Consider the following 13824-nt stretch of genomic DNA (forward strand, 5'->3'; position numbering starts at 1 on the left):
AGGCAGGAGAATGGCGTAAACCCGGGAGGCGGAGCTTGCAGTGAGCTGAGATCCGGCCACTGCACTCCAGCCTGGGCGACAGAGCCAGACTCCGTCTCAAAAAAAAAAAAAAAAAAAGAAATTCGAGACCAGTCTGGCCAACATGGTGGCTCTGTCTCAATAATACAAAAATTAGCCGTATGTGGTGGCACATCCCCAGCTACTCAGGAGGCTGAGACAGGAGAATCGCTTGAACCCGGAAGGCAGAGGCTGCAGTGAGAGAGTGGGGGAGACAGAGGGAGACTCCACCTCGAAAAAAATAAAAATAAAAATAAAAACAAAATAAAATTGTTAAATGTGTGGAAAAACTGGAATTATGTGGCGGCAATATTTTATAAAGCAAAAACTTGAACTAGCTCAGATAAGCAGCCTGGTGCATCCATAGTTCACAAGTCAACCCCTTTCAGGAGGCCAAACATATTCCAAAGCTTGGAGGCCAGATGATAATTCCTGAAATGGAGCCCTGAGGTGGATCAAAACCTGGGGATGAGTCAGGGGCACTAATGGATTTAACTCTGGGAGTTCAATTTGCCCTCCTGTCTCCTAAACACAGTGTGGAAATGCTCCTTCCATCAAGCCTTTAAATGTTATTGAATTAAATGCTTCAATCAAAGGCTGAGACATTAGACTTTGAATTTGAAAACATTCATCTTCATATTTTTATGAAGAATACCAGATATAAAAGCATTATGAGGTCAGGCACCATGACTCATGCCTGTAATCCCACCACTTTGGGAGGCTGGGGTGGGTGGTTTGCTTGAGCTCAGGAGCTCAAGACCAGCCTGGGCAATGTGGTGAAACCTCCATCTCTATTTAAAAATGAACAAAAAAAGACATTATGAACTGGGAGCTGGCACCCAGGCAATACGAAGAAAAAGAGGTTTAATTGACTCGCAGTTCAGCATGGCTGGGGAGGCCTCACAATCATGGTGGAAGGCGAAGGAGGAGCAAAAGCCAATGTTACACTGTGGCAGGCAAGACAGCATGTGCAAGGGAACTGCCCTTTATAAAGCCACCATATCTCATGAGACTTATTCACCCAAATCTCATTTTGAATTGTAGCTCCCATAATCCCCACATGTCATGGGAGTGATCCAGTGGGAGGTAATTGAATCATGGGGGCAGTTTTCCCACACTGTTCTCCTGATAGTGAATAAGTCTCATGAAATCTGATGACTTTATAAAGGACAGTTTCCCTGTACATGCTCTCTTGCCTGCCGCCATGTAACATTTGCCTTTGTTCCTCCTTGGCCTTCCACCAACACCTGACCAAATGGACCTAATAGACATCTACAGAACTCTCCACCCAAAACCAGCAAATTATATATTCTTCTCCTCACCAAATGGCACATACTCTAAAATCAGTCACACAATCAGACATAAAATAACCCTCAGCAAATTAAAAAAACAAGCAAACAAAATCATACCAGCTGCACTCTCAGACCACAGTGCAATAAAAATAGAAATCAAGACTAAGAAAATCTCCCCAAACCATACAATTATGTGAAAATTAAATGGCCTGGTTCGGAATGACTTCTGAGTAAATAATGAAATTAACGCCAAAATTAAGAAATTCTTCAAAACGGAGAAGAAAGATAACAACATACCAGAATCTCTGGGACATAGCTAAAGAAGTGTTAAGATGGAAATTTATAGCACTAACTGCCCAAATCAAAAAGAAAGATCTGAACTAGAAGAACTAGAGGAAGCTGTGAAAGATCACAACTAGAAGAACCAGAGAAGCAAGAGCAAACCAATTCCAAAGCTAGCAAAAGACGAGAAATGACCAAAATCAGAACTAAAATGACCAAAATCAGAGCTAAACTGAAGGAAATTGAGATACAAAAAAAAAAAAAAAAAAGGATCAGCAAATGCAAGAGTTGGTTCTTGAGGAAAAATAACTTAAAAATTCCCAAATAATCAAGGCAATCCTAAGCAAAAAGAACAAGCTGGAGGCATCATGCTACCAGACTTCAAACTATATACTACAGAGCTACGGTAATCAAAATAGCATGGTACTTTTACAAAAACTGACACATTACCAATGGAACAGAATACAGAGCCTAGAAATAATGCTGCACACCTACAACCATCTGATCTTTCACAAAGCTGACAAAAACAAGCAGTGGGGAAGTACTCATCAATGGTGCTGGGATAACTGGCTAGCCATATGCAAAAGATTGAAACTGAACCCCTTTCTTAAATTATATACAAAAATCAACTCAAGATGGATTAAAGACACTTTTCAAAAGAAGACATGCATGTAACCAACAAGCAAATGAAAAAAAAAAATGCCCAGTATCACTAATCATTAGAGAAATGCACATCAAAACCACAATGAGATACCATTTCACACCAATCAGAATGACTATTAATAAAAAGTCAAAAAATAACAGATGCTGGCAAGGTTGTCGAGAAAAGGGAATGCTTATACTCTGCTGGTGGAAGTTTAAGTTAGTTCAACCATTGTGGAAAGCAGAGTGGTGATTCCTCAAAGTACTAAAAACTGAATTATCATTTGACCCAGCAATCCAATTACTGGGTATATACCCAAAGGATATGAATTATTTTACCATAAAGACACATACACACCTATGTTCACTGCAGCACTATTGACAATAGCAAATATATGAAATCAACCTAAATGCCTATTAACAGTAGACCGAATAAAGAACATTTGGCACATATACACCAAGGAATACTATGCAGCCATAAAAAAGAACAAGATCACGTCTTTGCAGAAACATGGATGGAGCTGGAGGCTATTATCCTTAACTAACACAGGAACAGAAAACCAAATATCACATGTTCTCACTTATAAGTGGGAGTTACATAATGGGAATATGTGAACACAAAGAGAGGAACAACAGACACTGGGGCCTACTTAAGGGTGAGAGAAGGAAAAGGATCAGAAAAAAATAACTATCAGGTATCATGCTTAGTACCCAGGTGATGAAATAATCTGTACATCGAACTCCCGTGACACAAGTTTATCTATATAAAAAAAAAACTGCCTATGTACCCTGGAACCTAAAATAAAGGTTAAAAGTAGACATTTGAATATCATAATAAGAGTAACTCTGTAAATCAAATTCTCCCCCTTCCTTTTTATGCTCTTTATGTTTGCTGCAGGCTGTAATTGTTTATTTGTTTGGTAACTTTCAAAAGTGTATTTATAGAGACCGTGTTCCTTGTCCAGTGTAGTCACTGAAGTCTCTGTTCCTTTAGCTTATATTCACCCAGTGTTCTGACAATGCCAGGAACAAAAGAAAAAGAGAAAATGAATCAAGCAAAAAATTGACCTCTCTCAGTCTCTGTGGATGGATCTGAGCTGGAGAATTCCTTGAATCCTTAGCCCAGCTTCTTAAAGCTCTGCTTTACCCTTCTCTTTCTGTTTAACCAAGCCTCAAGATCTACCAGCCCTGAAAATGATGCCGAGGCGAGCGGATCACCTGAGGTCGGGAGTTCCAGACCAGCCTGACCAACATGGAGAAACCCCGTCTCTACTAAAAATACAAAATTAGTCGGGCATGGTGGCACATGCCTGTAATCCCAGCTACTCGGGAGGCTGAGGCAGGAGAATCACGTGAACCCGGGAAGCAGAGGTTGCAGTGAGCCAAGATCGGCCATTGCACTCCAGCCTGGGCAGCAAGAAAGAAACCCCATCTCAAAAAAAAAAAAAAAAGTCTCCCTTGAGCAAAACCACATGAAAGCAGTGTGTGTGGAAAAGTCAGCATGGGTCATTCGTGGTAATTGCTACCATAGAGCTCATGCTCAACACAAGCCACATGAGTATCAGGAATATGGAGAGAAGCCACTACACATAAACAATGTGAGAAAGCCTCCAGTTACTGCCACTTCCTTTGAATACATTAAAGGCCTAACCCTGGAAAGAAACTTAGTGACTAAAAGGAATGTGAGAAAGCACTTAATCATCTCAGAAGCTTTACACAGTGGAGATAGGCCTCATAAATGTAAGATATGTGGGAAAGACCCACATATTCAATTTTCACAGACCATTTCAAAGACATGAAAGAACTTACACTGGAGAGAAACATTATAAATGCAAACAATGTGGGAAAGCCTTCAGTTGTTCCTGTTACAGTCAAATACATGAAAAGACTCATACTGGAAAACAACCCTGTGAATGTCAGCAATGTGTAAAAGCATTTTCTCATCTCAGAGGCTTTCAAAGATACATGAGAACATACACTGGAAATAGAAATCATAAATGTAAGATATGTGGGAAAAGCTTTCATTATCTCAGTTTAGTTCAAAGACATGAAAGAACGCACACTGAAGAGAAACCCTATCAATGTAAGCAATGTGGGAAAGCATTCTTTCATGCACAAGCTTTCAAAGACACGTGAAAACACACACTGGAGATGGATCTCAGAAATGCAAGGTATGTGAGGAAGCCCTTGATTCTTCCAGTTTTCTACAAAGCAATAAAAGGACGCACACTGGGGAGAAACCCTATAAATGTAGATGTGGGAAGGCCTTTAGGGATGTCTGTTCTTTTTGAAAGCGTTAAAAGACTCACACTGGAAAGAATCTCCATGAATGTAAGGAGTGTAGGAAAGCGTTTTGTTTTCGTCCGTTTCCCTCCTAAGGCATGAAAGAACTCACTGGGAGCAAGCCCATGAATGTATGCAATTTGGTAAAGTCTTCAGTTTTTCCAGTTCCCCTTGTATACATGAAAAAATTCACACTGGAGAGAAACTGTATGAATGTAAGGCATGTGAAAAAGTATTCAGTTCTCCCAGTTCCTTTAATTGACATAAAAAGACTCCCTAAAGAGAAACTCTCTGAACGTATGGAATGTGGGAGAAGCATTTGCTAGTTTTATTGTATTTAAGATACGAGGAAGAATTCACATTGGAGATAAGCCCTTTGAATATAAAGACGTTATAAAGACTTAAGTAGTTTCCATTTATTTTGAATATAGTTATCTCTGGAGATCTTCAAGAGATTGGTTCTATTACCTCCCAAGGATACCTGAATCCACAGATGCTGAAGTCCCTTTTTAAAAATGACATATTTGCATGTAACCTATGCACATCCTCCTGTACACTTTAAATCATTTTTAGGTTATTTATAATAATTCATGCATTGTAAATACTATGTAAATAGTTATATTGTTTAGGGAATTATAATGAGAAAAAGTCTATACTTATTCAGTACGGGAGCAACCATCACAAGCCTCCTTAAATAGTACACGTCAGCCAGAAAGTTACAATTTCCTTCAATACACACAGATTCTTTTTGAGAATTGACCTGAAATAGTATGTTACTATTCAGCAAAATCCTAGTTTGTCTCTCTTGATTACCCAGGTATAATGACAGTGATGATGATCACCGTATGGTGCCTAACATTGTGATTTGTTGAGGTGACTAGACATGTGGTATTGTAGGTAAGTAGTGAGAGATCAGGTTAAATGGAATCTTCTGACAGAACATCAAAACAATCATCTATGTTACAAGAACAAGGTTCCGATGGCAGATGTTGACTCTTTGGAGGAGGCTAAATGATACAGTCAGGATCTGTTTGGCTTGAGGGCTGAAGATCTATAAGTACTGAGGGTTCGGTCTTCATATTTGCAAATGCTTAGTTAGAAACATTGTTATAGGAACTTTATTCCTTTATTTCTTTGCATCATCAAATGTGTTTGTAGGCATGTTGTAGTTATTCCGATGAGGTGGAGACTTTGCTCCACTGAGGGATCTTACTTGAGGGTAATAATCTTTAACACCTCTGCCTGTTGAAAAACTGCTGCAATGTTTTCAGGTCCCAATCAATGGCTCTGCACCTTCTAAATCTTCTGCATCATCATAATGTCATTATTGTTGCCATCGTAGAGGATTTCAGCAGATCTTTTGAGTTCCTTGTTAGTAAACATTTGTCTTTGCTTTTGTGTAAGTTTTTCAGTGTCATCCTCGATCATGTCAGACAGCCTTTCCCACCAATTTCTTATCCAGAATATTGAGTCAAAGAAGGTTATTCTTATATGAAACTTACCTTCCAGGTTTTTGTCTTGCTTGGGAACTGTCACCACTTCCTCCTCTCATATTTCTCTTCTTTGAAATAGAAGTGCTTTTCCTAAGCCTGTCTCAACACTAGGCCACACAACCGGTTTGTTTTCTAAGGCTCACATTTGGAAAAGAATGTTGCCTCAGGATGAATGTTACCTCAACTCTCACCCATATCTGATTCAGCTGATATTTAATTGAGTTTGAGTTCAGGCTTTACAGCTCATTGTGGACTGACTCAAGACTTTTGATGCTGTTGAAATGAAATAAATGTATTTTGCATGTAGGGATATAAATTTGGGAAGGCAGGGTAGAAAGTTACTGAGTTTGTCTCCTGAAATTCAAGTGTTGAAGCCCTACTTCCTAATGTATGGAATGAAGATATGGGATCTCAGGGAGGTAGTTAGAATTAGATGAGATCATGAGGGTAGTCCTTTATGAATGGGCTTATACGTTTCCCTAAGTAGCTTTCTTTTGCTCTTTACCATATGAGAACTCAATGAGATGACAGCCTTGCTTGTACCATGAAGCAGACCCTTACCAGGCACTGAATCTGCCACTACTTTGACCTTGGACTTACTTAATACCGTCTTGTACAGTGAGAATTAAAAGTTAGTGGGTTCAGTCGGCCAGGCACAGTGGCTCACGCCTGTAATCCCAGCACTTTGGGAGGCCGAGGCAGGCAGATCATGAGATCAGAAGATCGAGACCATCCTGGCTAACACGGTGAGACCCCGTCTCTACTAAAAATACAAAAATTTAGCTGGGCGTGGTGGCAGGCGCCTATAGTCCCAGCTACTTGGGAGGCCGAGGCAGGAGAATGCCATGAACCTAAGAGGAAGAGGTTGCAGTGAGCCAAGATTGTGCCACTGCACTCCAGCCTGGGCAACAGAGCAAGACTCCATCTCAAAAAAAAAAAAAAAAAAAAAAGGTTAGTGGGTTAATACCCTCAGTAGTTGGTATTTTGTTTCAGCAGTGCATGCTGGGTAAAATACAATTACATTGAAAAATGCGTTAGGGAATTGAATAGACATTCCTCTAATGAAATATACAAATAGGTGATAATCACATAAAGATGTTCAACATCACTCATGGTTAGGGAAATGCAAATCAAAACCGCAATGACATCCATACACCCTCACCTTCATTATTTTGCCACTACCTAAGAACAACAAAATAACAAATGCTAGCAACTATGTGAATTAACCGAAACTCTTGGGTGCTATTGGTGGGAATGCAAAATGGTAAAACCAGAGGGAGGATGGAGCAAGATGGCCAAATTTCTAGAAGCCTTCACTAAATGTGCCCCCTACTGGAACATCAAATGTAACAACTGTTTACACACACACAAAAATCATCTTCCTAAGAACAGAAAAATCAGGTGAGCAATCACAGCACCTGTTTTTAACTTCATATCACTGAAAGTGGAACTGAAGAAATTAGAAAAGACAGTCTTGAATCGCTGTCACCAGCCCTCCCCATCCCCTGGCAGTGGCCATGTGCCTTGGAGAATCTGTGTGCTTGGTGAAGGAGATGCAGTAATTAGGAGACCCTGCATTTGACTCAGTGCTGTCCTGTCACAGTGGAAAGCAAAACCAGGCTAAATAGTTGATGCCTACCCACAGAGGGAGCATTCAGACCAACCCTAGCCAGAGGGGAATTACCCATCCCAGCAGTTGGAACTCGAGTTTTTGCAAGCCTCGTCACTGTGGACTAAAGGGCTCTGAGGTTCTGAATAAACTTAAAAGGCAGGTTAGGCAATAAGGACTGCAATTCCTAGGCAAGTCCTAGTGCTGTGCTGGGCTCAGAGCCAGTGGACATGAGTGGGGAGGGGCTCAAGACCTAGTGAGACATCAGCTGGGTGGCTAAGGGAGTGCTTGCACCACCTGTCCCCCAACCTCAGGCAGCACAGCTCACAGCGACAAAAGTGAATCCTCCCTTCAATTTGAGGAGAGGAGAGGGAAGACTAAAGAGGACTTTGTCTTGCATCTTGGGTACCACCTCAGGCACCGTAGAATAGGGAACTGGGCAGAGTCAGCAGAGCCCCTTTCCAGGCCCTAGCTCCTGGGCAACATACCTAGACACACCTTTGGTCAGATGTGAACCCACTGCCTTGAAGGGAAGGATCTTGACCTGGCAAGATTCATCACCTGCTGTCTAAAGAACCCTTGAGCCCTGAACCACCAGTAGTAACACCCAGGTAGTATGCTGTGGGCCTTGGACGAGACTCTGAGGTGTGCTGGCTTCAGGTGAGACCCAGCACATTCCCACCTCTGGGAAATACAGTAAGATAATCTTTGTGCTTGAGAAAAATAGAGAAAAGTAGAGGGTACTTAGACCTGCACCTTAGGTACCAGCTCAGTCATAGTGGGGTAGAACACCAAGCGGGCTCCTGGGGTCTCCAATACCAGGCCTTGGCTCTTGCATGGCATGTCTTGACTTATCCTGAGCCAGAGAGGAGTCCACTGCTCTGAAGGGTGAGTTCCAGGCTGGCAGCATTCACCACAGGCTGACTGAAGAGCCCTTAGGTCTTAAGCGAATATCAGTAGCAGCCTGGCAAGATTATCCATGGGTTGTGATGTTGGTGACCATGGTAGGAGAGGCTTCTCTGCCTGTGGAAAGGGGAGAGAAGAGTGGGAAGACTTTGTCTCATGGTTTGAGTGCCAGCTTAGCCACAGTAGAATAGGGCATCAGGTAGGTTTCTAAGATTTTTGACTCCAGTCCCTGGCTCCTGGATGCCATCTCTGGACCCAGTCAGGGACTAGGGGAACTTGGTGCCCTGAAGGAAAGGACACAAACCTGGCTGGCTTCCCCGTCTGCTGATTGCAGATCCCTAGGGCCTTGAGCAAACATAGGCTTTAGCCAGGTAGAGGTTACAGTGGGCTTTGGGTGAGATTCAGTGCTGTGCTGGCTTCAGATGTGACCCAACGCAGTCGCAGTGCTGGCAAACATGAAGCACTTGTGTGACCCCACTCCCAGCTGCAAGCGTCTCAGCACAGAGAGACTCCATTTATTTGGGAGAAAGTAAGGGAAGAGAACAAGAGACCCTGCCTGGTAGTCCAGGGAATTCATCTGGATCTTATCTAAGACCAGCAAGGTAGTACCACTGTGAGTCTGCAAAAACCAGGTGTAACTAGGCTTGGAGTACCCCACAAAGCAGAAATAGCTTAGACAAAAACACCCAAGTCCCTTTGAATACCTAGAAAGCCTGCCCAAAAGACGGGTCCAAACAAGCCCAGACTGCAAAGACTACAATAAATATCTAGTGCTTCAATGCCCAGACAGCAATGAACATCCACAAGCATCAAGACCATCGGGAGCCAGGCGCAGTGGCTCATGCCTGTAATCCCAGCACTTTGGGAGGCCGAGGTGGGCAGATCATGAGGTCAGGAGATCAAGACCAGCCTGGCCAACATGGTGAAACTCAGTCTCTACTGAAAATAGAAAAATTAGCCAGGCGTGGTGGCATGCACCTGTAATCCCAGCTACTCAGGAGGCTGAGGCAGGAGAATTGCTTGAACCTGGGAGGTGGAGGTTGCAATGAGCCAAGATCACCCCACTGCACTCCAACCTGGCAACAGAGCAAGACTCCATCTCAAAACAAAACAAAACAAAACAAAACAAAAAACCATCCAGGAAAACATGACCATGACCTTACCAAGTGAACTAAATAAGACATCAAGGGCCAATCCTAGAGACACAGAAATATGTGACCTTTCAGAGAGAGAATTCAAAGTAGCTGTTTTAAGGAACACAGTGAAATCAAGATAACACAAAGAGGGAATTCAGAACCCTATGAGGTGAATTTAACAAAAATATTGAAATAATTAAAAAGAATCAAGCAGACCAGGCACAGTGGCTCACTGTAATTCCAGAACTTTGGGAGGCCAAGGCAGATGAATCACCTGAGGTGAGGAGTTCGAGACCAGCCTGGCCAACATGGTGAAACCCCATCTCTACTAAAAATACAAAAATAACCCAGGTGTGGTGGTGTGTGCCTGTAATCCCAGCTACTTGGGAGGCTGAGGCAGGAGAATTGCTTGAACCTGGGAGGTGGAGGTTGCAGTGAGCCAAGATCATGCCGCTGCACTCCAGCCTGAGCAACAGAGTGAGACTCTGTTTTGAAAAATAAAAAAAAAGAATCAAGCAGGAATCTTGAGCTGAAGATTAAAATAATTAAAAAGAATCAAGCAGAAATCTTGAGCTGAAAAATGCAATTGACATTTTGAAGAATGTATCATAGCCTCTTAACAGCAGAATTAATCAAGCAGAAGAAAGAATTAGTGAGCTTGAAGACAGGCTATTTGAAAAACTGTCAGAGGAGACAAAAGAAAGAATAAAAAAGAATGAAGCACACCTATGAGATCTAGGAAATGGCCTCAAAAAGGCAAATCTAGGAGTTATTAGCCTTAAAGAGGAGGCTGAGAAAGAGATAGGGGTAGAAAGTTTATTCAAAGAGATAATAACAGAGAACTTCCCAAACCTAGAGAAAGGTATCAATATCCAAGTACAAGAAGGTTGTAGAACACCAAGCAGATTTAGCCCAAGGAGGAATACCTCAAGGTATCTAATAATCAAACTCCCAAAGGTCAAGTATAAAGAAAGGATCCTAAAAGCATCAGGAGAAAAGAAACAAATGAAACACGATGGAATTCCAATGTCTGGCAGAAGACTTTTTAAGGGAAAACTTACAGGGCAGGAGACAGTGGCATGGCCATATTTTAAATGTGCTGAAGGAAAAAACTTCTACCCTAAAGTAGTATATCTGGTAAAAATATCCTTCAAACATGAAGGAGAAATAAAGGCTTTCCAAGACAAACAAAAGCTAAGGGATTTCATGAACACCAGACTGTCCCACCAGAAATACTAAAGGCAGTTTTTCAGTTAGAAAGAAAAGGATGTCAATGAGCAATAAGAAATCCTCTGAAGGTTAAAAAAAAAAAAAAAAAAAGTCCCTGGTAGTAGTAAGTACATAGAAAAAATGTTAATATTATAATACTGGAATTGTGGTATGTGACCGAATCTTAAGTAGAAAAACTAAAAGATGAATCATTCAAAAAATAATAACTATAATTTTTTAAGACATGGACAGTAGAGTAGATATAAATAGAAACAACAAAAAGTTTTAGGGACAAAGTGTAGAGTTTTCATGAGTTTTCTTTTCTCGTTTGTTTGCACAATCACTGTTAAGTTGTCATCAGTTTAAAATAATGGGTTCTAAGATAGTGTTTGCAAACCTAATGGTAACCTTAAATTTTAAAAAATGTAAAACAGATACATAAAAAACAAAAAGCTAGAAATTAAATTCTACTATTAGAAAAAAATTACCTTCACAAAAAGGAAGACAGGAAGAAAGGAAAGAAGAAAGAGAAGACTAGAAAACAAATGAAAAAATAGCAGGAGTAAGTCCTTACTTATAAAAAATAACATTGAATGTTAATGGACTAAACTCTCCAATAAAAAGACATAGACTGGCTGAATGGATAAAAAAGCAAAATCCAATGATCTGTTGCCTACAAGAAACATGCTTCACCTATAAAGACACACATAGACTGAAAATCAAGTGATGGAAAAAGATAGATATGACATGCCAATGGAAACAAAAAAAGAACAGGAGTAGATATATCAGATAAAATTGATTTAAAGATAAAAACTATAACAAGAGACAAAGAAGATCATGATATAATGATAAAGGGATCAATTTACCAAAAGGATATAACAATTTTAAATACATATGCACCCAACACTGGAGCACCCAGATATATAAGGCAAATATTATTAGAGCTAAAGACAAGAGATAGACACCAATACAATAGTGGAGACTTCAAGTCCCCACTTTCAATATTGGACAGATCTTCTAGACAGAAAATCCACAAAGAAACATCAGAATTAGTCTGCACTGCAGACCAAATGGACCTAACAGATGTTTACAGAACATTTCATCAAATGGCTGCAGAATACACATTATTTCCCTCAGCATATGAATTATTCTAAAAAAAATAGGCCATATGTTAGGTCAAAAAACAAGTCTTAAAACATTCAAAAAATTTAAATAGTATCAAGCATCTTCTCTGGCCACAATGGAATAAAACTAAAAATCAATGAGGCATTTTGGAGACTATACAAATAAATGGAAATTAAGAATATGCTCCTGAATGATCAGTGAGTCAAAAAAGACTTTAAGAAGAAAATTTGAAAACTTTCTAGAAAAAAGTCCTAATGGAAATACAACATACCAAAACCTATAAGATATGGCAAAAGCAGTACTGACAGAGAAGTTTATAGCTATGAGTTTATAAACTATAAGTCAAAAAAGAGAAACTTCAAATAAACAAAATGCATCTTAACAAACTAGAAAAGCAAGAGCAAACCAAATCCAAAATCAGTAGAACAAAATAAATAATAAATATCAAAGCAGAAATAAATGAAATTGAAATGAAAACAGCACAAAAGATCAATAAAACAAAATGTTAGTTTTTTGAAAAGTTAAACAAAATTGACAAATTTTTAGCCAGACTAAGAAAAAAAGGGAGAAGATCCAAATAAAATAAGATATGAAAAAGGAGACATTACAACTGATACCATAGATTTTCAAAGGATCAGTAGTGGCTACTATAGCAACTATATGCCAATAAATTGGAAAATCTAGAAGAAATGGACAAATTCCTAGACACATACAACCTACCAAGATTGAACCATGAAGAAACCCAAAACCTTAACAAACCAATAACAAGTAATGAGATTGAAGCTGTAATAAACATTCTCCCAGGAAAACAAAAGCCCAGGACCCAGTGGTTCCGCTGGTGAATTCTACCAAATATTTAAAGAAGAGCTAATATCAATCCTACTCAAACTATTCCCCCCCGCAAAAAAAAAAAAAAAAAAAAAAATACAGATGAAGGAAATTCTTCCAAACCAATTCTACAAGGCCAGTATTACTCTGACACCAAAACTAGAAAAAACATCACAAAAAGAAACTACAGGTCAATATCTCTGATGAGATTGATGCAAAAATCCTCAATAAAATACTAGCAAACTGAATTCTACAATACATGAAAAAGATTATTCATTGTGACCAAGTGAGATTTATCCTTGGGATGCAATGTTGGCTTGATATACTGAAATCAATCAATAGAATGAAGGACAAAAAAAACAAATAATCATTTCAATTGATACTGAAAAAGCATTTGATAAAATTACACATCCCTTAAGTTAGTTTCTTAAACATTTTTCTCCATTGTCTTCTAGTTTGCATTGTTTCTGATAATAAGTATGTAATAAATTTTTGCATCTCTGTGGTTAAGGTGGCTTTTTTCTCCAGTGGTTTTAAAATTTTTTCATTATCTCTGACTTTCAGCAGTTTGATGATGATGTGCCTTGGTGTAGATTTTTTCATATATTTTGTGCTTGTGGTTTGTTGAGCTTCTTGTATTTCAAGGTTTATAGTTTTCGTCTAATTTGGAAAATGTGTGGCTGATTTATTTTTGTTTATTTTTTATTTATTTATTTATTTTTGAGACAGGGTCTCATTCTGTCACCCAGGCTGGAGTGCAGTGGCACAATCTCAGCTCACTGGCAACCTCCATATCTCAGGTTTAAGAGATTCTCGTGCCTCAGCCTCTGGAGTAGCTGGGATTACAGGCATGTGCCACCACACCTGGCTAATTTTTGTATTTTTTAGTAGAGATGGGGTTTCGCCATGTTGGCCAGGCTGGTATTGAACTCCTGGCCTAAAGTGATCTGTTCTCCTCGGCC

This window comes from Mandrillus leucophaeus, unplaced genomic scaffold, assembly GCF_000951045.1.
Source record: "Mandrillus leucophaeus isolate KB7577 unplaced genomic scaffold, Mleu.le_1.0 Scaffold440, whole genome shotgun sequence".
Lineage (NCBI taxonomy): Eukaryota > Metazoa > Chordata > Mammalia > Primates > Cercopithecidae > Mandrillus > Mandrillus leucophaeus.